The following is a 24,119-nucleotide window of genomic DNA, read 5'->3' on the forward strand; positions in this document are numbered from 1 at the left end:
TATACAAGTAACTGCAGGCCAGTTAATCTGATTTCACTCTCCAGCAGAGAAATCTTAAAGCTGATATGGAATTCAATTAATGAAAATTAAAGGTAGAAATATAATAAACACCAGTTATATAATACAGTTTTGTAAGAAAAGCTCATGAAATAAAATTGCTTTTCTTATTTGACTGAACCATGTACGTGTAGTCGATAATAGATTTATTAAGGTGTACTTGGTACTGTATGATAGATGAAAAAGTGAACTCTTCACAATATCACTGGTGCACATATTAAATGGTTTAAAAACACGGTGGCTGATCTACAAGAGATGTCAGTAAAAACTTCTCATCATTAAGTGCAGGTGTTTTTGAAATGATTCTGCTGGACTTGTATTATGTGAGCTATAGCTACAAATTAATATATCTCCAAACCTGGAAAACAGTGACTTGGAGAGGGTTGATGGGATGGGAGACATGCAAACAGGTCTCCACGAACTCATAGAAGTCTGAGGGGGAAAAAGGGAAACATATTTCCTTGTATGTGTAAACAAAGTAGAAATCAGGAGGAGAGAGAGCTGATGCTATCATCATAAGTTGTAAAAGAAAACACGTCAGTAGTTCTGTCCTCTGCCTGTTGTAACGTCTAACAGAAGATTATACTGTTTACAGAAAAGGCACATAAAAAAGCTTTGTAACATAGGCAGTGATGCCTTATCAATATTTAAAGCAACTGATCTAGGTATCAGTGACTAAAGATTTTTCTGGTGCAGATGGAAGGCTAAAACAGATACAGTCATACTAATGACTGCAGAGAAATTTTTAATAGCAAGGCTGATTACCAGAAACAGTGGTGGTTTCTCCATCTTCTAGTATTTGCCAGCAAATACTAGATGTCTTCCTCCAGGTTTTGTTCAGGCAAACAGCAGTGGCTCTGTAGTTAAGCTTCATGTACAGGTTGTAATGTGGGGATAAGTTGGTGAAATACAGACTTGGGTACCCAGGAGTTAAAATTGGAGAAGGCAATGATGTCCTCAACCTTTCACATTCATAAAGATATCCAAAACACCATTAATGGCTGAACAGTTTTCATTAACAGCTCCACAAAAATGGCTCTTCCACTTCAGATGCTGGGGCAGTTCACATAAACTAGCTGACGTATATTTGCACAGTGCAAGACAACACAGTGAGTGAAGGTACTTCGATGTTGTTTAGGTTGGGAGACATGTACAACCTCAGGCAAACCCTTAGGTGATATAAAACTTGTATTTCCCCTACAGGGAAAGGTGTTGGGATGACTGGTTCAGTATTTTCAGAACAATTCTAAACAGTTTTGTATAAACAAAGTCTCAGATACTAAATGGCTTTTAAAGTGTGGTGCAGAAAGGCTGAACAGAAGCCACCGAGTGAGAGACTGAGGTTTGAATAAACATATCAACTCTTACTGTCGTTTTAGGAAAGATCCTTCTTAAAATGAACACCCTAGTGAAATCACAGATCATAATTTGTTACAAAGAAACTCCAGTTAGATTATTTGCAACCGTAGGACACTGAAGAGACAAATCTTTCTCTTCAGTAAATAACCTTTCAGCTGATTCTGTTTCGTTCTGCCATATCAATGCTCTGTGTTTAAGAATTCTCCACAGTTCTCAGAATAATACCACCCAGCCTATTGCTAATAAAACAGTCTTTCTACTTTGCCCTTTCTAAGTTGAAGCTTATGCAAATTACATCCAAAGAGATAGTCTTTGGATTAAGATTCCCCACTGATGGATGGGTAATTTGCTTTCTCTGTGGCAGGTAACGCCACCCTCACACAGACGCTTGAACACTGGTGCAATTTTCTTGATCGTCAGTAATGATGACATCTGTTAGCCTGATTTTATCCAAGTACCGTGCAAGGATTTTGTTATTTTACAGAGATTACCCATCTGATCTTTGCTGATGCTCTCACTGCTAGAAAGTGCAACATCTCTGCAATGGTGTTGAATACACCAGCTAGACTTTATGAAAGAAGTCTTGCCTTCCATGGCAACTATGTGGTGGTGTGAGTTAAGCAACAGATTCCCAAAAGCCACACGGACAGAAGCGTGGCATAGCAGCTCCTTGGAACAGGCAGGGAAGCATTTACCATGAATTCACAGGATGTCAGTCCAGGCTACCATCTGCAGCCTGTAAAATGTTGTCCCTGGAGCCACAAAGGACCACTTGAGGGTTTGTTACCTATAGCCGTAACAAAAAAATTGTTTTGGAAATTATGTTTGTCTTGTGGTTTTTTTCATAGGTGAAAAAAAATTTCTCTTTGAACACGCCTGAAATCTCCAGACATCCTCCAAAATGAGGGAATGCCAATACCCAAAGGCACGTAGCCATTATATGCCTGGTTAGCAAGGGAATCTCTCCCATGGGTAGACTACAAGATCCATCATTTTCAGAAGACAAACACGGCAGATGTGCAAAGGTTGTCCTCCTATAAAACAAACTGCCAGCACTCTGACACAGATGTACCCAGGGTAAAGGGTTCACTTGTTCTTTCTTCACTCCTTCCCTTGTGCTGGGCAATCTAGCAGCGGTCATTGTGTCAAATGGACTTCCCACAGCATGGGAATCTGCATTCCCCAGATGTGAGCAAAACCAGTGGAAAGACCCCCTCCATGCCTCCCCCATCTTTAGGCTATTTTATAGGAATTGAATAATTACTGGTTTGAAATTATTATTATTTAAATTAACATAGCTTCTAGAGGCCCCGACAGTTAAGGACCTGTTGGATCTGAGACTTTTCAAACTCACAGTGAGAGTCTATCCCTTTGCACAGACTTCACAATACCAATAAATATGAGGGGAGCAGAGCAGAAGAGAAGTCAACGTCTTGACTAGGCAATTCAGCAGGTCAGGATAAATTACAGATCTCTCTTGTTCTTCAAACTGTTGCATATCCATCAGGCAGAGCTCTTCTAAAGTGCTTTATGTTCAGTTTTGTGATTTGCTGTGGAAGCAACTGACTAAAATAAAAGTAGAAAGAGCCTTCTGAACACAAACGATCTTTCTCCCCTTTAATAAAGAAATAACCCAGGTGGATAGGATGGCTCCCAAAATATGTTGTTGACACCTTTCAGAAATAATCTGGGAATTTAAATACTTCCAATAGCTTAAAATAATGCTGTTGGCTGTTGTATACCCTGAGTGGTTCTGGTAGCAAAGCAGTTAGTCCTAGCAGCTGTCAGAACTTTCAGAAAATAAGACATGAAATTTTGGCATTGTGTTTTGCACACAGTATCCAGCTGTATGCCATTGTTTTTCTCTTCTACATCTCTCATTTCTTCCTGGCCTTGAGCTCATAAAATGCAAGAAAAAAGCCAGCAAAAAGTCATTAAGCCTCATGCCTGGATTGAGGCAATCCTGTTACTAATCCTGGAAACAAGATTTTCATTGTTATCTGATTCTGTGGCATCCTTTGCTGTAGAAAGAATGAGCTTTTTTAAATTAAATTTGTTAGCCAATTTTTAAAAACAGGCAATAAAGCAATTAAAAGGAGAGAGCTAGGGAGCTTATAGCTGAGGTGAAGAAGAACATGCCAATGGAAAGTCAGTAGCCTTGAGCGCTTTCTCAGATCTCCAATTGAGCCATGTCAGTCAAGAATAGCATTTTTTTTATTTTCCATATTTGTAGACCAGGCTCTAAATCCTTAGATAGGAAACTTCAGTAAAAACTGTCCGGAGGTCATAAAATCATAGAATCGTAGAACAGTTTGGGTTGGGAGGGATCTTTAAAAGTCATCTAGTCCCAACTGCCCTGCCATGAGCAGGGACATCTTCAACCAGACCAGGTTGCTCAGAGCCCCGTCCAGCCTGGCCTTGAGTGTTTCCAGGGATGGGGCATCTACCACCTCTCTGGGCAACCTGTGCCAGTGTTTCACCACCCTCATCATAATTTTTTTTCCCTCATATCTAATCTAAATCTCCCCTATTTCAGCTTAAAGAAGTTTCAGAAGTTTCTACCAGGTTAGCTGTTGTGAGAGTTTGAACCCTAAAATAACCATACCTAGGGAAGTTTGTGTTCCAACACATTCCTGTGATTCAGGAATATAAAATCTCAGGTATTGCACTTACTATGAATGTGATCACGCCTAGAGAACATGAGGAAACATAGGACATCTCCACCATCTCAGAGGTGGAGATTTCTGGAGGTACTGAATAATAATGCAACACGAGAGCCTTTGCTTTCATTCTGAGAAAAGAAATGAGACACCTGTCTCTTGGGAAGCAAGTCAGTAGTTCATAACAAAGCTTTAATATTCTATGCAAGTTCCAACAAAAGAACCTCTTCACAGAAATGAAGACTGGAGCCCATAAAGGAAAAAGGGATCAGTGGGATCTAAAATGAAAAATTCAATGATTATCCTAAAATGTGATGTATTTTTATTTTCATAGTTAGAGAATTTCCAGGTACAAAAGGGCAGCAGACCTTGTGCTACCGGGCACTACAGATGCAGCTATACAGAAGCATGGTAGGAAGAGCTCACCCACCAAAAGCTTCAATTAAGAAAGGAACAGTCAGACAAACTTTTAACTTTTTCTTCAAATTTTCTTATCTTTGCCATTCAGCTTCAAGGACAGCAATTTGTGAACTCAGCTTTAAAGTGTAAAGGAGTTTAGAAGCTTTTGTTGCACGGGGTGGCCCCAAAGCTTAATGTATTAATGTCTGTCTCAGAACAAGTTCCCCTTTCATTCACACAGAATTAGGCAAATTCACCTCTCCTTCAAAGTGAAATGGACCACACCTCGTTAACATGGCATCTGATCACACACAGCAGGTGTCATCCCACTTACAAGGAAATGTCATTTTGCGATAATGTGATCATTAATATTAATTTTAAAGAACTGTGTTCATGAAAATTAATGATAAGTTATTTATCTTCTGTTAATGTTATGCAACAGATAAAACCGAGGAAGATGGTAGCAATATATATGATGACCCTGCATACCATGAAGCATCAGCTCTCACCAATTGTCTGGGTCTCAGGAAGCCTGACAAACCTCTGCCTGGTTTGTTCTGCTCCCCTCTTCCAGACTGATTCCCTCACAGTAACGCAAGGAGAGAGCAGTGTCATCTCCATTTTCACTTCCAAGCTCAGGACATCATGTGGCATTATGAATTCAAACTTGAGGAACGTTGGCCTGGAGCTAATCTGAACCCAGGTTTTCTATAACCATTACAAAGGGAAATGTAGATATTTGCAGATTCACTGGAGTTTTTTCGTTAAACCATAGATCCCAGTAATGAAAGAATAAACAACCAGCAACTGTATTTATGAGCCCATTAAAGGAACCATCTTAGGAAACCGCAGTTAAAGTCTGTTTATCATTGCTTCTGTATACTGCTTCCAGAAGCTTAACTTTAATGAGCTATAAAAAGGAAAACAAGCTATTTCTAAACAATCCTCACAATTTAAATAATAATTAACAAATAAATCTAGCAACTATAAAAGAAAATACCAAGTAAGAGATGGAGCCCCAGTCAGGAGAGGATGTGTGCCTAACTCTGTACGAGGGAGCACAAGTTCTGACTCAGCCCAGACAAGCACCAATCCATTGCTTCCCATGGAGTTACTCCATGGCCGTGCCAACTCTTTGTGCAGCCAGAGTCAGTTCACAGCCCGCTCCTGTGGAGATCCATGGGCAGAATAATCCACCATGCTATACTTGAGATTGAAAAGTGGAGGGGAGACTGGATCTGAATTCTGAGAGGGCACAGATGAGACTGGGGGTATCATCCTGCTCCTAACGCGGATTCCTGAAGCATGGACACAGCACGGTGATGCTCAGGACTCTGCTCTATCACAGAGCTAATTACCCTTCACAGTCTTTATTCCTGCTCCTGCCCAGATGTCTGAACTCTTCCCAAGTCATCCTGAGTATTTTCCCTAATTTTTCACTTTCCAGGCAGAAATTTTTAGACTGAATTCCCTCTGTCTTGAACCAAGAATGAGTCACATGTAGGGAAATTCAGGTCTTCCGAGACAGAGTAGGTGTTTTAAACATGTCTTTGTGTGAGCCACACAAACTCATTTAGGAACTAGGTGTCTCCATACAAAATATTGAAACTAATGTTTAAATTCTTATCCCATCATTTAGCTCTCTGCTGCAATGCTGTGCTCTCCATTCCCAACAGAAGAATGTATGAATGGCCATAATGGGGCATGCAAAAGTTCATCTAGCCCAATAGTTTTTCTATCAAAGTAGTCAAAAGCAGATAGCTAGAAAAAACACGGTATTACAATTAAATGGGAGCACATAAAGTGATATTTCCACCACATATTCTTCCAGCTTCCACCATTCTGCAACTTGGACACACTTTGTGCTTAACAGCCCTTGAGTGAATTTTTCTCCCGTAAATTTATCTAACTGCTTTTTTGAGTGTATGTAAACTTTTGACATCCACAATATCTTGTGATGGTAAATTCCACAGTTTAACTATGTGTTGTGTGTTCTTAACCTGTCACTTGATAATTTCACTTGATATCCTCCTGTACCTGTGAGAAACAATAAACAGTATTTTCATAGTTGCCTTCTGGAAGTTAGAAAGTTCAATAACATTTGAAGTCAGCTTAGGCTGAGCATTAATATTCCTTGGCTGGGACAGGTTTTGTACAGTGCCCAGAAATAGATACTGCCTTTTGCAAAGGGTGGCCTTGTCAATACCAGTTATTCATTGACTGCAACTGATAAATAATAGAAACAGAATTAGCAAAAAGGTCGTACAACACAAGAGCCCAAACTTACTTCTCAGACCTCAGGTCTTAGCCTGCATAGAGAAGAATGTAACGTATGAAACCCAGACCACAGGTTATATTTCAGATATCCTCCTCTCTTCAGCAATTCCTACTGCTTATCTTAGGCATTCCCTGATACAGCATGCTGTTTTGAGACTGTCACACTCATCGTCAGCTGTCAATGTCTTCATCTGTTCGTGAATCTGGACCTTAATCTATTTTGACCTATGTGTAAATTTTACCATGTGCTTGCTTGTGCCTTTCAGTTCCTAAATATTTGCGAAAATGTGACCTCAAGTGTTGTTGGCCCAGTTCCATTCCTACACAAATCGGTGCCGATCAGCCCACGGAATCGACAGATACTACAAAAATACTCAGAGAAAATTCATAATCTTTTACCTTCCCTGAAACAGCAGTAACAAAAGCACTGCTGAAGCATTAACAATTACATCTCTAGCTTATATTAAGAGAAAGAGAACTCATAATGTAACAGGCTTGGAAGGAACATAAAGTAAATGATCATGTTAACATTAAAGCAGATTAAATAAGTCACAGTACATTAAATTACTTTGTCTTTGTACACTCCTCAGGTGCTGCTGGGCTGAAACCCTTATGGGACAATTCAGTTTTCCAAGGGAAACACCATAGCATTGAAAGTTCAAATTTGCACAGTCCTGTGGGAACTGAGACTAGCATTCAGAACACTGATTTTGCACCTGAATAATGTGAATATTCAGCAAATGAGGTGTCTTTCTTTTTACGCTAATGAGTCTTTATATTTAAAATGCACGCAGCTTGTGAACAAGTCCATAAGTTGCTACTTACGCTGAATATTATGCCACCAGGGAGCAGTATCATGCAAAGTTCAATTACAAATGAGGTTTAAAAGGCAAGGATTTTACATCATGCCATCAGACATATGGGCAGTGAATAAACGTTTACTACCACCTAGATAACAGTGCTCCTTTTGAGTTGTTTCACCGCATTGCTGCCATGCCTATTGTCTTGAGTTTTTCAGTTTGATTGTCAGTTGTTGGTTGTCAGATGTTAAGAAACAGATTAATGTCTGTAACTGTTATTTTAGCTCTTCATTCCTGGTAGGAATAAGTAGTAGCTAAATACCTAACTCCTAAAGGAGTTATACACCAACACGCCTTGTTAGACTTCAATTTTAATCATTTAGAGTGGAAAAAAAAAAAAAAAAGAGGCAATCCATTTACTTAGCCCAATGATTAAAATATCGTTTAAGTGCATCCACACTGAAAGCACTGAGATGCTTTAAGAAACTAGTAATTTTGCTGTATAAATATGTAGTGCATCACCCCTGAGGAATGGAAAGCAGAGTTCCCAGCTTCAACCAATGACAAGATGAACTCCAAGCAATCTTGAACTGAGGGGTCTTGAAATGAGGAATTACCTAAGGCTAAAATTGCTTGCTTTATACACTTTGGATGTCCCAGCATTTAGTCCAGAATACATTGCATGATATTGCAAATGTTATAACATAATTATATTCATAATTATAATCTAAATATTTTATCTTATAAGATGGAGGAGGCCAACTGTTGTTCTGCTTTATTTCTAATGCACTTTGCAAAAGTGAGCTGGATTCAAGGGGTTGTTACATGCTTTTTGTTTAAGCAAAGAAACTAGATACCAGGGTTTGAATCAAAAGATGATTTTTTTTTTCATTTCCCCCCAAATTCTTAGAAAGTCAGATTATGTTTTAGCAGCTTCAGCTGTTTCCAGCTCCAGTTTGTCCAGTGCCATGCCCTCTAGCAAACCATGACTTAATGGGAAAAGAATCAACAATAAACCCCAGAGGTTTTGTTCCAAAATACTGAGGTTACATGTATAGTAATAAATTACTTTTATGCTACACTTAGACTGATAAACAGCACCAGAAAGAGTCCTCAGGCACTGGTATTCAATCAGCTATACAGGTAAACTGGTATAGCAATCCCTGGCCATGCTTTTGGCCCCAGCCTGATTAGTGCCCACCTGTGCAATTTCTGGGATGTGTTTGGGAGTTAGAACGCACCAGGGATTGTTCTTAATAGGCAGTTTGGATGCAGGCACCTTCTAATGAAGGCAAAGAGGTTTTAATATTATGTACTCGAGCCAGTTCATGTCAGTTGTCCTTATCACCAGAAAACAATCCTGAGCATATTCAATGTCCTAGTGAATAGGTAGACACAGAGTCCAGGTATCTGAGATAAACATACATTATCTTGTTGCAGTAAATTTTAGATATAAGAACTATTTGGATCCTATTATGAGAATAAAGTTGTTCACATAGCCAGTGCCCTGGGACTACACTTTAATTAATAAATAGAGTATCGTCATCTAAATCCTTTCCACTGTCGAAGATATCCTTATCTGATTCCTTCCCACTGTCAAAGAATCCCTGTTTAAGGAGAAAATAGCTTGTGTGGATACACAGTTAAGCAGGAGATATGCTAACTGTGACACTATGTGTACATGCAAGTTGTTTAGAGGGTGATATTCCTGCCATCAAGCATTGCAAGACTTCACCAGTTTTGCCTGGAGCATGTTGGCTTCATAGGACTTTTCTGTCTGTTCAGTTTCAATGAATAATTTTCAGTGTCAATAGTTCTTAGGATATTTATAATTTCTCTTTAAAGTCCCAACCTTTGGGAGCCCTTGATCACACGAAAATCTTCAATTTCCATGTTGATAATAGATTTTTCTAGCTCTTGTGATTTCAAGGGGGAAATAATGAAAATGCAAGTCTTGCAGTCTTCAAAACCATTGAGAAATAGCAAAGATCTGTATGCTACCTAATCACGTTTCTTACTCAAACTCAAGACGAGAGGTGGGAGAGGAAATGTGGTGTTATTTATGAATGTCTAGGCTGCGCAGCCGTGCAACCTGAGTTTATACGCTGGTATTAATTTAAGCGTTGCTATTAGTTTATATGCTGCCGTTGTAGCGTAGTTCAGAGTAGAGCTGCTAACCTCCCTGGAAAATGGCTTCCTCTGATCTTTGACACTTTTTCCTGATTAAAGAATGTCTTTGATTTTTTTATAACCACATGAAAAGGAACTCAAAAAACATTTTTGAGAGTGATTTTTACAGCGGATCCCCAAAGAAGGCTTTCTCTTTGCTTTCATGCCACACTAGCTATTCTTTAATTCCCTAGATTAGCATGTGAACAAAAGTGTTGATAAACAGCTGGCAAAACAAATAGAAAAAACTGCTGTTGCGTAAGCAGTTTATCTGCTGTGGCATCGTACGTTAAACAAGTTCCTTTGCACATTCCAGATAGCTCTTGACAAAATGCTTCTTCTCCTTGCTGCTACACTAGCATTAACTGACTGACCATGTAATAAGCATGAAAGTTAAGTAATTATATGCTTGATTAGTGAATAATCTTTTCCTGAGCTGCACTACAAAGTAATTTAGTTCATATTACAGCTTATTACTACATAGGTGTAGGTACTATTTCACTGTGTGTATGCATAGGTACATATCACAGAATCATCATAGAATCATAGAATGGGTTAGGTTGGAAAGGGCATTAAAGATCATGCAGTTCCAGCCCCCTGCCATGAACAGGGACACCTTCCACCAGCCCAGGTTGCTTCCAGCTCGTCCAGCCTGGCCTTGAGCCCTGCCAGGGATGGGGCACCCACAGCTGCTCTGGGCAGCCTTGGCCAGCGCCTTGCCATACTCACAGGGAAGAATTTCTTCCCAACATCTCATCTAAATCTCCCCTCTTCCAGTTTAAAGCCATTCCACCTTGTCCTATCACTTCATGCCCTTGTGAAAAGCCCCTCTCCAGCGTCCTTGTCGGCCCCTTCAGGCACTGGCAGATGCTCTAAGGTCTCCCTGGAGCCTTCTCTGCTCCAGGCTGAACAACCCCAGCTCTCCCAGCCCGTCTCCATAGGAGAGGGGCTCCAGCCTCTCATCATTTTGTGTCCCTCCTCTGGGCTCACTCCAACAGGTCCATGTCCTTCTGTTGGGGGCCCCAGAGCAGGTGCAGCACTGCAGGTAGGATCTCACCACAGCAGAGGGGGAGAATCACCTCACTCAACCTCTGGTCATGCTTCTTTTCATGTGGCCCAGGATACAGTTGGCTTTCTGGGCTGCAAGCATATATTTCCAGGCCATGTTGAGCATCTGGTCCACCAACAATATATACATAACCTGGGATCAATAGTTAAAAAAGCAGGAGCCTACTTCTCGGAATACATCAGCTGCCTCACACGGTGAGACATTTATAAGCATATAACTTATTTTCTTACCTTTAATTACTGGTACATGGGACTGCACCCTGCCAGTCGCTCTGCCTTCTCTGCCAGCTACCTGCAGCATGACCATGAACTGTCTCACATGCCCTCTTGCCTACCATTGATGTAGCCTGTAAAGGCCACAGTGGCATAGCTGCTACTCAAAAAATGCAGCTTCCCATCTTTGACCAGGATTCATCCGCTATCTCTGTTCTAATTGCTTACTCCTTTATTACAGTATCTTTAAACATAAGCCTCAGATGGTTCCCAAGTCCACATCTGCCTACCATCCCACTGGCACGGATGCACAATGGGGGTAAGGTGTTGAGAGTACTAAGTATAAAAGTCCACCTCTGTTCAGAGCAAAATTATTGTTCACACCTTTCATGTGAAGGCTATGAGGGGCAGATTCCCTCTGTCCTCTTGTTTTACAATATTCTTCCTGAAATATCTGGTTTTCTTTAATGTACAGCAATGTTCTTTCATCAGTATAACTTTGTCGTTCGTGTATTATTTGCATCTTGCAAATTCACTGTCTCACTAGCTACCATATGAATCAAGGATATGTATATTTTCTATTAATAAAAGACTGCCTGGTTAATCTTTTTGATTTTCAGATTTCTGGAATTTGTGCAGGAACATATATATTTGGTCTTGGTCTCGTTACTTATTTTTAAGTGCCCTGCTTAACTGAGTCTTTATTTCTTGAAACTGCTCATCTTTGCTTCTTCTTTGCCTCATCTGCATTTTATGAGCTTCTGTCCTGATTTTTATTTGAACATAGATTTTTTCATGATATCATCTTTCTGATGTATATTGCACCAAACCTAAATATTCCCCTAGTTCCTAATAACAGAGCACGTCCTTTCACTGTAACTGTTTCTCTACTGCACACTGAGATAATGATTCTGTTATCCCACTCCTTTGACTGCCCCTGCACATGTTATTCAATACCGTTCAGAATGCACTATAGGGTTTTGGTTAGTACTTAGTCTCCTGTATTTAGTTGTTGAAATCAGCTTCCAAGTCATCTCTTTTACTCACCTCACAATGCTTGTCATAATTTCCTCATCGCTTCTCTTCCGAGCACTCTCTAGCTTTATGTTTAATGCTGACATTTTCCTTCTCTTCAGCAACCAAAAGCCTTCTAGAGTGATCGTTTTCTGTCCATGAAGGACTCACCCATGTCTCTGCTTCCCTGATATCTTCCAGTTGGCTTCCCCAAAGGCTCAAAAGAGAATATTCTGGCTGTGGGGGCAAAAGAATGATCTCACAGCATGTTCAAATACTGTAAGGGAACCATTAGAACTGTCCTGTGGTTTTTAAAGTTGTTTCCAATGTCATATGCATGGTGAGAAACAGCTTCATTTGGAAGATTTGACTGTTTTGTGCCTGATCATGCAGCACATCAGAGCACACAAAAAGTATTTCATTCATTAAAATTGATCCTCTTTGACACATCATTTTAAAACTGCGAGACTTTTTCACTATTACACAGTTGTACATGTGGTGTATGTGCAAGAAAATCCGGTTACGTTAGAAGACAAATATTTTAATTTTGATGCAGCCAAGACTTGTCTGTATTTGGCAAACTGGTGCATGTCCTTAGCTGGCATGGAGAAGGGCAAATTCTCAGTAACTTTTGCAGAGTTATACCAATTTACACCAAGTAAAAATACTGCCAATGCCTTCTAGGGAATAAGAGACCAAAGCAGAGTTCTCATCTGACCTTTCCAGGGAGGGCATTATTAAAGATTTACTCCATCCAGAATTCTAATTGGTTTCTTTTGGTGACCTTTCTGGATAATGGTGATGTTTTTCTCAGACTTTACAATGTTCTCAGATAGGGAATTCCTTCACTGCCCTGACACAGCCACTGAATTTTAATCTGCATCCAATCTCCATCACCTGCTTTCTCAAGAATTTCATGCTGCAGTCTTGAACAAACAGCTTTTTTTTTACAATTATTTTTTGTCATAGATGTTGTCACAGCTTAACCCTGGCTAGCAGCCATGCCCCACACAGCCACTCACTCAATCCCCCCACAGTGGGATGGGGGAGAGGATCAGAAGAGTAAAAGTGAGAAAACTCGTGGGCTGAGATAAGGACAGTTTAATGGATGAAACAAAAGCCGCGCGCACGAGCAAAGCAACCCAAGGGATTCACCCACCGCTTCCCACGGGCAGGCAGGGGCTCAGCCATCCCCAGGGCAGCCAGGATCCGTCACGCGCAGCGGGGGCTTGGGAAGACAAACGCCGTCACTCCCCGCGTCCCCCCCTTCCTCCTTCTTCCCCCAGCTCTATACGCTGAGCATGACGCCGTATGGTATGGAACATCCCTTGGGTCAGTGGGGTCAGCTGTGCCGGCCGTGTCCCCTCCAGCCCTCCTGCTGGCAGCGTCCAAGACACTGAAAGATCCTTGACTTGGTATAAACATCACCCAGCAATAACCAAAACCATCAGTGTGTTATCAACACTGTTCTCACACCAAATACAAAACACAGCACTGCACCAGCTAAGAAGAAAATTCACTCTGTGCCAGCCCAAACCAGGACAGATGCTTTATCTCTTATTCCTAAAATCCTGAAAAAAATTACTAAACTATGGATCAGACCAGATTCAGGGAAATGTCTAACTGCACACAAAAAGCCTACTGAGATTTAAAAAAGCATGTGAGCAGATGATGTATTGCGAGCAACCAGCTACTTACTCGTTCTTGGCTACACCTGTATTGACCTTGTTCTGTGTGCTCCAGCACCAGTCCTCTGTCTTGCACCTGTAGTGCCTGTGGGGTGCAGGTCCCAAAGTGAATTTTCTTCCCCACACCAGGAATTCTCCAACAGTCAACTAACAGTTTTGCTCTACATTGGAGCTAGGAATCTCCCGGGATTATGACCTGGGCAGAAGGTCTGGAGTAGATCAGCTTTACTGTTCAGATACACCCTTTTGTGAATCTTCTCACTACTCATTATGAAGCTTCCTGCTTGCTTAGCTACTTAGGTAGATCCAGAACCATTCGTACTTATAACCTTCTTGATCCGATTGGTAAATATTAAGTTTTTCAGTACTTTCTGCAGATGGCACCTGCATTGTGTTATGCAAGTCTGCCCCATGTGTAAATGAAAGTTATAAGGTAACATCTTCCTTTTTGTTATCTTTTTGCTGTCAATATTATCTGGCTATATGTAAAACCTTCCTCATAATGGTTTATCACTGCATGCACAAGAGCAAAGATGGACTTCTATACCTCAGTGTGCGAAAAATAAGTTCGGCACTTAATCTAAAAGCCAGAAGAATCTCATCCTTCTCCATACTTGCTACCTCTTAAAGCAAAATACTTGTCTTTTCCCTTATCAGCTAAAAGTGTGAACATTTATTGCCCATTATTGCATGCAAATACACCACAGGGAGGTAAAAAAATTATTCCATGAAAGAGTTTTTTTTTTTGATCATTTTAATGATCAATGACAAAGACTAGAGGGGTTTATTCTGCGTGTAATTCCCCACAAAGAAAGGATAATCATGTTCAACAGGTAGCTAAAAGCATGGCATTTTAAAGAAGATTTTAGGATATCTGACCACTGGTACCAATTCATTGAAAAAATATCCTCAGAGGCTCACCCTTAGCTCAATAAATTTCTAAGGATGAGGCTAGCATGACTGAGAAGAAACACATAAGACTAGAAAGTGAGACAATAAAATTACAGAATCACAAGATAACTCAGGTTTGATGGAGTGTCAGGAAGTCTCTAGCCCAACCTTCTGCTTGAAGCGTGGTGAGCCATGAAATGAGGTCAAGTTGCTTAGGGCTTTAACCAGTTGGGTCTGGAAACCCTCCAAGGTTTGAGATCCCACAACCTTTCTGGACCCATTTCCACTGCTCAGCTGCCCTCATGGTAAAATAGTTTCTGCTCAGATCCAGTTTGCACCTCTCTTGTATCAACATATGCCCATTATCTCTTGTTTTCCTATGACACGCTACAGTGAAGATCTTGGCTCAGGTAGCAGGTTAGCTTTGCCAAGCAGCCAAATACCCACCCAGCTGCTCACTCAATTCCCCTCCTCAGCAGGGCAGGGAGAGATAACAGGAAGAAAAGGTCCGTTGGTTGACACAAACAGAGGAATACTGTTTACCAGTTACTGCCACAGGCAAAGCTCAGGGAGTCCTAATGCTGTCTCATAAAGGCAGGAGGAACTACATCTAACACAGAGAAAAAACTGTGGGAAAAAGCTAGGCAGGAAGACTGATGAGAATGGCAGTCTGTTAGGCAGAAAATGTAGTGATAGGATATATCTAAGACAGGGAACTGCTTGAATTTGGACACAGTTATTCGTACCAATTAAGGGTAGCAGAGTTGTTGTGGAAGACTAAAGGTGACTGGAAAATAGCTGTTGAAGAATAAGTCCTGTTGCCAAAAGGCACCAGTAAGCCAAGCATAGTAAGACACAGCCACACACAAATAGGGCAGAAAATGAAGAAGGAAATAGCACAAGTGAAAAAGAATGGGCTGAGGTCAGAATTTCTTTCAGGACAGATTGTCAGAAAGGTGCTGTTAAGACTGTGTTGGGGATCTGATTCAGGCAGTCATGCCATTTGACTGTGGTAAAAAGTCTTAATAGTACTGGAGGGAAAATTATTGCTGAGGTTGCTATACTGTTGGAAATTAACCTCCCAAACACAGGTTGAAATCCAGAACAAGAAGGTTTTGGGGAATAGTCATCATGGATTTATGAGGAGTAAATCATGCTTGATCCGCCTGATGGATGTCTACAATGAGATGACTAGCTCCATGGATAAGGAAAGAGCAATATATGTTGTTTATCTTGATTTTAGTATGGCTTTCCACTCTGTCACCTATAATATCCTCACAGACAAACAAAGGAAATATGCTGTCATTAAGAGAGACCTCAACAAGAAAAAGTGGGCTGACAGGAGCTTCATGGAGTTCAACAAAGGGAAATGCTCCTGGGGACAAATATCCCCATGCACTTACATGGGTTGGAACTGACCAACTGGAAACGGTTTTGCAGAAAAGGACCTGAAGATCCTGGTGGAAAACAAGTTGACCATGAGACAGCAAATGTACTTTTGTGGCAAAGAAGGCCAACAGCATCCCAGGCTGTGTTAGGAAGACCATTGCCAGCAGTTCGTGGGAGATGGCCCTTCCCCTCTTCCCCCTTACTGGAGAGATACATGTGGGGTGCTGTGTCCAGTGCTGGGTTACCCAATACAAGAGAAATATGGACATACTGGAGTGAGTCCAGCAAAGGGCCCCAAAGGGTGGCTAACAGGGAAGGAGCTTCTGAAACAGGGTGAGGCTGAGTGCAGCACTCTTTAGTCAGAAGAGGGGTCTCGGAGGGGGTGTGTGTGGTATCTTATCAGTGTGTATAAGTATTTGATGGGGGAGTGTAAAGGTGGAGCCAGACATGTCAGCAGTGTTGAATAAATTGGCAAAAGGAACACAAACTGAAATATAGAAAATCCTGTTTCAACACAAGTAAAATAGGTTTTACTCTGAGGATGGTCCAGCACTGGGGTAGGATGTCTAGAGAGGTTATGGAGTGTCCATCTGTGGCAACAGCCCTGAGAAACCTGCTCTATCTGATCCTGCTTTAAGGTCTTCAAGGCCATGGGCCTGACTAGACATAGCCTTGAGATACCTGCTATGTCTGACACTGCTTTGAGGTCTTCAAGACCATGGATTTCAAGAGGTCTCTTCCATCTTCCATGATTCCTTATTTTGCTGCTATAAACAAAGAAAAAAAAACCTGCTGTGTTTTTTTTCCCTGGAAAATAAATTGACTTCTTTCTCCAGCTGAAAAGCCAACAAAAGGTTGGATATTATAGACTATGGGATTTTTATTTAAAACTTCAGATTTCCACACACACCCCCTTCTGTCACTGATTCATAGCCTATTTGGAACATTTTTATTGAAATTTTGTAAAGGTGAGTTTGTTCCATATCATTCCACCGTGACCCCATTACATGTTATCCAGAACAAAACCTCTAAACAAAATTTAAAGTTCTGTTCCTTTGTATATTACTTCTCATTTTTACCATTCATTTCAGTTGTAAAATACGTGGCCTCCTGCCAACATTATTGTGCCAGCGTCCCGTATGAATGTTAAGCAGGCAACAATGATGCACTATAATTACAGTGCTTGAAATGATTGGAAATAAATTGGCACTCCAATTATAGATGCATGAAAGAGGTTCCAGTATATCACAGTCAGTCCATTAATTTCTAAAATAGCTCAGGCGATCTCACTATTTTAGTGACATTTGTTATTCAGTGCTGCAATGAATCACAAGGAACAGTGGGGCCTTGAAATTAACAAGTTGAAGGACATTTGAAAACAAAAGAACTTAAACCATTCCATGTTACTTTGTGTCCCAAAGTGAAAATAACCTCCAAAAGCAGTATTGAAACCTATTTGCTGCATTTTGAGGAAGAAATTATTAATGTATTTTTTGGTCTCACTCTATGTCTTCAGTCAATTTACACAGTATTCCAACTGAGCAGGGAAATAATTTTATGGAAATCTGCACAGTAAGCACATCCGCATTTCTACAGTGTACTACAAATATTTTAATGGGAAAGTCAGGACTGTAAATGTAAATACTGCACATTACGTTTGCTTATCTCAGCAGGCTACCGCTCTCAGGATAACACATTATTAAGTTGGTATTGGTAAACCAGTTCAGGTAACACAAGACTTGGGCCTGTGACAAATACTTCCAGTAAGTGCAATCTGTACAGAAACTTCTTTAATATTTTCTGTGCACAGATTTATCCCAGTTGACCTCCTAGTTCATCCTAAGCCTTAAAAATTCCTTTATTGTCCCCTGATCCTGTGCTGTGAAAGGTTACTGTCAACCAATCATTAGCCCAGTTCCTCTGAGGCTGCACCTGCAGTCATCAGAATAAAGGAAAAAGAAGGAAGGAACAACATCACTGCAGGAGAGAGGAGAAATGAAGACTGCCTCCATGCAGGCATCTACCAACGGCCCTGTAGCTGGTCTCTACAAGCTGTGTGTATAGTCAAGGAGCAGGGAAGGAGAGATATATGAGCTCCAGACTTCCAGGGTCCTTCACCCACTGTACAATTCAGTCTCTCCAATTAATCAAAGAAAGTCTGAAAACCGAAATACTTTTAGTCTCCTCCATTGTGCACTGGGTAGAGGAAAGGTCTGGTCACAGGACAGAAACAACTCCCTTTCACTAGGGTGATGCCTCTAAACATTGGAAATAAAGGCCAACATCTGAACACTCAAACACTGCTGCAAATCTAAACCTTTCAATGGGAATTTTAAACTAGAATAAATATTTATAAAACCCTTAAATTTAACTTCAAAGAATGACTAAAAGACTAAAGCTAGTCATTACTGCCAAGTCATCAGGGCCTGAAATTACAATTTAAATGTTACTAATTCCCCCCTACTTTTTCAAGGATTTACAATTATGTCACTCCAGATTAATAAGCAAGCAATGAAACAAGAAATTTAACAGCTATTCTATGTAGTCTATTAAAATAGTTGAAAATATATAATGCAGTCAGCACCATTCACCCTATTAAAATAGTTGAAAATATATAATGCAGTCAGCACCATTCACCCTCAGGTATTCTGGATGAGATTCTTGATGGGAAAAAAGTTTGAGCACTAAACTTCTTTCATATGCACATATGTCTCTTGCCAACTTTGTGAGAAGCTGCAGTATTTGGAATTAAAAATGGCTCTTGAAAACATTATTCTCTGTTGCTTTGTTCCATCACCAATGACAAGATGAAGGTAACTACGATGGCTGCTCAAGGAAGCTCTTTTAGGTGACAGAACTGAAAATTCCAGCTTCTTGTAGAAAATATTGCCACTTAAGACAAGGACTTCCAATTCAGTCAGCTGTAGGTCACAGAAACTGAGGATGGGGAAAAGGAAGGTGAAAGGGAAGGGGAAAAGTGAGAGGAAAAGGAAAAGGAAAAGTAAAAGGAAAAGGAAAAGGAAAAGGAAAAGGAAAAGGAAAAGGAGAAAGGAGAAAGGAAAAGGAAAAGGAAAAAGGAAAAGAAGGAAAAACCTAAGACCATCACTTTTATACCACTCCGTTCAAGCCTCAGGCTTAAGCAAAGAAGGTATCTAGGTGGTTGTATTAATCACCAGTACCCATTTTTCTTCCAGTTTGCCTAACTCCTTTTTACGTTTCTAACCATTTTGGGCTGCTACAATGTCTCTTGCAATGAGTTGCAGCATTTAATAAGGCCCTGTAAAATAATGCACTTCCTTAGGCTTGCTTAAACCTGCCAGCTTATTTCACCCGATACCTGCTTATTTCTTGAAAATGTACCTGATACCTGCTCATACCTTGAAAGAGGGAAAAAAAACCCAACCAACAATGAATTTTGTCCTTTTTTTAAATTTTGCTTGTTGTACATATATATAATTTAATTCATAGTTTTGTCTTTTATTTATTTCATTCTGAATTAACTGCAAGATGAATTTAGGTAAAAATGACAATTTTACTTTTCACAAGCACTGAAACACTTTGAAATGTCCAAGACATAGCACGATTTCATAACCTCCTATTTCTCCTGCTAATTGAAAAATAATGAAAAAAATACCACCTTTTGGTCACTTCCCTACTCTGATAAACACAGAAAATTTAAAATGGACTCTCATTTTAGGATGTCTTCTTGGCAAGAAAGTTAAAGTGTAAGAGAAATGGCTTCACTTCAAATGTCTCATTTAACATTTCAGCATTGGACCAAATTTCATTATCTTCTTGTCCTATCTTTAAGGTAAGGCACAAAACCAGCAGAAACCTGCAGCCTGATGTCTAGCCATTGGCTAAGGTCCTTGATCTCTCTTCAGGTTCAAAAAGAAACGATTCCCAAACCTGCCCTTTAAAATGAAGACAAAATGCTCCACAAGCATGTGGAAAGAGTAGTTAACTCCCTAACTCCTTAAAAGGTGCAAATGAAACACACATTAAAGCGCTACACAGTAAATTATTTGGTACATGTTTTGAGCTATTCAGGGATGATGCCATCTGTCCTCAAATCAAATAGATCTGATTTAGAAGCAGCAGTGAATCCCAAGAGACAAATGAATGATGGATTAAGGAGTCGGGAACGGTGTTTTCCACAGACCACAGTTCTGACACTGGAAATACTAAAAAGTAATTCTGTTATCTATAATTGAAGGATTTTTTGATCAGCATCTTGATCTGAATCCTCTTCAACAGTAATGTTCTCGTGATACTGATTTTTTTTCTCCTCAAATTCAAATGTACTTATTTGTATTTTTGAGCCAGAACTAGAGTTTAAGCTTTTCACTACTACCTAGTGTTAAATTGCATGTCTTTGTTCTCATTTCTTTTAAGATGTTTATATTTCATTCTCATAAATATAGTATGCAAAACTGAAGTGCAGATCAAGCACAAAATGCCACCATACTCTATGTAGACTTTTTTTTAGAAACTATTGTAATATATTTTGCCAAAAAAATGAACACACCTTGGAATTGTGACTACTGATCTTCTGCAACACTGAAATGGAGCAAGGAAGATGACTGGGATAAGATGGAAAGTCTAGTTTGTAACCTTTGTGTGTGAATTTGAAGGGAAAAAAGGAAAAATGAAATTCAGGTTAATAATGAATTTAATAACAGAAACCTAAGTAATGTCCACAAACAAAAGTTTTGTGGAAGAAAATTAAAAAAGAACTTTTCAAACAAGCTTGCATGTTGTCCTTGATGAAATTCTAAGTATGACTAGCAAATGGAACTGTATCGATCAGACTATATTGGATATTTACCTCAAACATAAAAAATTTGTACAGCAGTGTGAAAAAAAACCACCTACGCTGACTGCAAATGTGCAGATCTCAAAAAACAGCTTTCACCAAAGAACCGCCTTAATAGGGTTCTGCAGAAATCTGGATTAAAAAAAAAAAATTAAGTACTTTCATCATGTTTCTAGAGAAACTATAAACCCACTGTTTATAACATTAGTAGGACACACAATGTATTTAAATCACACTGAAAAAGGGTGTGCAAATGAAGACTACTGCAGAGCTTTTTGCTAGAGGTGTTTTAATGCAGCTGCATCCAGACATATACATCAAGAAATAAGAAAGGCCATATTGATAGGAACAGGAGATGTTAAACTGAAAAGTTCTCTTTCTGAGACACTGAGGGTCCACCACAGACCAAACGGGAAATGAAGACACTGGTGTGTTTGAAAATCTGCTTTGCAGCTCTGAGCTCTTCAGAATCTCCTCTTTAGCAGTTCAGAAAGCTTGACTCGAGCAGTGCAGCTCATCTCTCACAGAAGTCAGTGTAAAGTCCACTGTCAAATGTGTTGAGAATCAGATCAAGTCCAAAAAAGCACTTTACATTTATTGAAGTGCTGTACAAACATTAACTAACTGGACCTCTATCATTAGAAACTTTTCTGAGAGGCGAAAAATGAAAACATGCTTTTAATAGTCATTGCTCGCCCCAACCTTTCACTCTAAACCTAAAATCCCATGACTAAAATTAAAAAGCTTTTTATTTTTAACATTTCATTCTCTGTTCCATCAACTTGGATCAACGTATTTGGAGGAGGTCACTGTCAAATTACCAACTTTTTACATGTACAATTTAAGCCTAATTAAAGGTTTGATGGAACTCTCTCAGTAAAATGAACTCATTCAAATAGGAGATAATTTAAGATCATTCACTAAGGACCTTTTCTTCTTCCATACAGAACATAAAACTTTTATTTCATCTTACAATATAAATTAAACTTGATAAAAGAGGTGTGTGGTTTGTTCCAAAGTTAGGGATTTATATAAAATGTACAAGTTAATGCTATCCTTCCCCGTTGGTGGTACTATGAATGATGTTTCTAGCAAACTTACAGAACTTTAATATACTATAGCTTTCTTAAAATACCTTTCAATCTCTTTGCTATCTGTTAGGTTTGGTACTGTGTTAATTTCCTTGTCCAGAACTATTTGAAAAACTTCTACAGTTCTTATTAAAAGTGGTGTCCCAGAGAAAAGAGCAATCATCATACAATGGTTTGGTGGGTTTTTTTCTGCCTGGAAGGTCTTAAAACTTACACCAGGATAACATTTAAATCTGAATGTTGCTAAACTCTGTTAACTTCCCTCTTTGCTTATCGCCCTGCAAAACCAGTTTGCAGGCTCCTATTTATTCAGCATTCATCACTAAACTTCCTGACCCAGCATATTGCTGCTTTGCCAGATTGCTTGTTTTGACTTCTCAGAAGTATTTCGTGCTGGTTTTGAGAACCTATTCCTGATTTTGTATTAAATGAGGACTCCCATTACCAGGTGCGAATGACATATGTTATGACAGCACATTACAAGCCAGAATATGAACCCTGTATTTCCTGGGTATGAGTTCCAGTTACATCATGAAAAGCTCATCACTGAGATCAGAGGGGTTTGGGGATCTCCTCAGTACAAGGAGATAAGGAGTTCTTGATGGCTACGCTGAAGGATGATGAGGATATGGTCAGGTTGGATGGGGCTGTGAGCAACGTGATCTAGTTGAAGATGACTCTGCTTATTGCAGGGGGGTGGATTAGATGACATTTAAAGGACCCTTCCAACCCAAACTGTTCTATGATTCTATATGAGCAGGTTTGGTTTGGAGGTGGAGCTGGAACACTTTAAAAGCATTTGACCCCTTAAGTGCTGACTACTTTGTAGAAGGTAACCCAGTGCCCTTCAGCTGGTGGCAGTCAAGCCTGTGGTACTTGTGGATAGAAGTAGGGAGCAAACAGCAAAAGGAGTATAATTTATGTACAACTTGCACGAACATGGCGGTTTTTAGCAAATCTTATGAATACATGACTCTTTCCCAAACATATCCCAGTAACCAATTCAGTGACAGAATACTTGGTCAGATGCAGCTTTGGTCTGACCAATTTGTATATTCTTACATTACATTTACAACTGAAAGGTTGTAGCTGTCTGGGAGAACGCTCTAAATCTGCCTCAGTGCAGAGTCTATATGTCTTATGTAAATTGGCCAAACCTAGAAGCCTGCTCCTAAACATCTGATTTTCTGCTTACTGATTGTTAACTATTTAGAGTACAGGTTCAGAGGCTTCTTCAGAATCAAGTAATAACATACCCATAATGCCTATGTAACACTGAACTATACAAAAACTTAACTGAGTTTTCCTCTGTGTCAAAACAGTAGAGGGGAGTCTCCATTTCAGACCTCGTTTACAGTTCTCTGCTTTGATTTCTGAGTGCTTATCCTGAGTCTTTCCTTGCAAAAGCAGCTCATGCTGCAGCATTAGCAGTTCTTGACCCTGTGTGATGTTCATGGTCCTCACTGAGGTCCTGCGCAGTGCAGCTCTAAAGCCTGTGTGGGATTGCTCCCTTTAAAAGCCATACTAAAATGTTCTCCCTGACTTCCTGGGAAAGGAAAGACGTGGTCCACTGCTATTATAGTGATAAAATATGCAGGAAGCAACATTTGCCAAGTGTTATTAGGCTGGGATAAATGAGATAACCCATATTCTCCAACTCTGGATACCATTTTATTTTTTTCATTCAGAAAAAGTCTGGAATTCTGTAGCTCCGGCTAGTCTCAAATAAAGCAAATTTTGCTTTTGAAGTTTGTACATGCACACTTAATAAAAAAAAAAACAACATGACAGTCTATTTGATTTCATAACTAGAATAAGAAGGTGAAAATAATTGCTAAGGAATATGTTACCCAAATGCATTTCCACAGATTGCACAGGGTTTTTTACTTTTCAGTTAAACTGAATTCCCCTGTTTTCCCTCTTTTCTTCCTTGTCAGAAGTTAGGGCCTGACTCAGAGTACATTCAAGTGAAGAAGGATCCCTCCATGGATTTCCATGCACACCAGGTCCATTACTTCAGTGACTGAATACCTTAACTGAAAGTGACAGTCACTCTCTGAGAGGCTGAGTTAGCTTCTGTGGAGATCATCTTCCCTTTAGGTAAATCTCTGCAATTTGTAGACACTACAAGGACAGCAAGGACATATTCTGAAGTACTTAATACAATCTGTTTGCATTCCACCTCACAACTAAACCAGAGAATTGTACCTTTACAAATGTTAACACCT

This window comes from Falco punctatus (assembly GCF_963210335.1).
Source record: "Falco punctatus genome assembly, chromosome: 2".
NCBI classification, from domain to species: Eukaryota; Metazoa; Chordata; class Aves; order Falconiformes; family Falconidae; genus Falco; species Falco punctatus.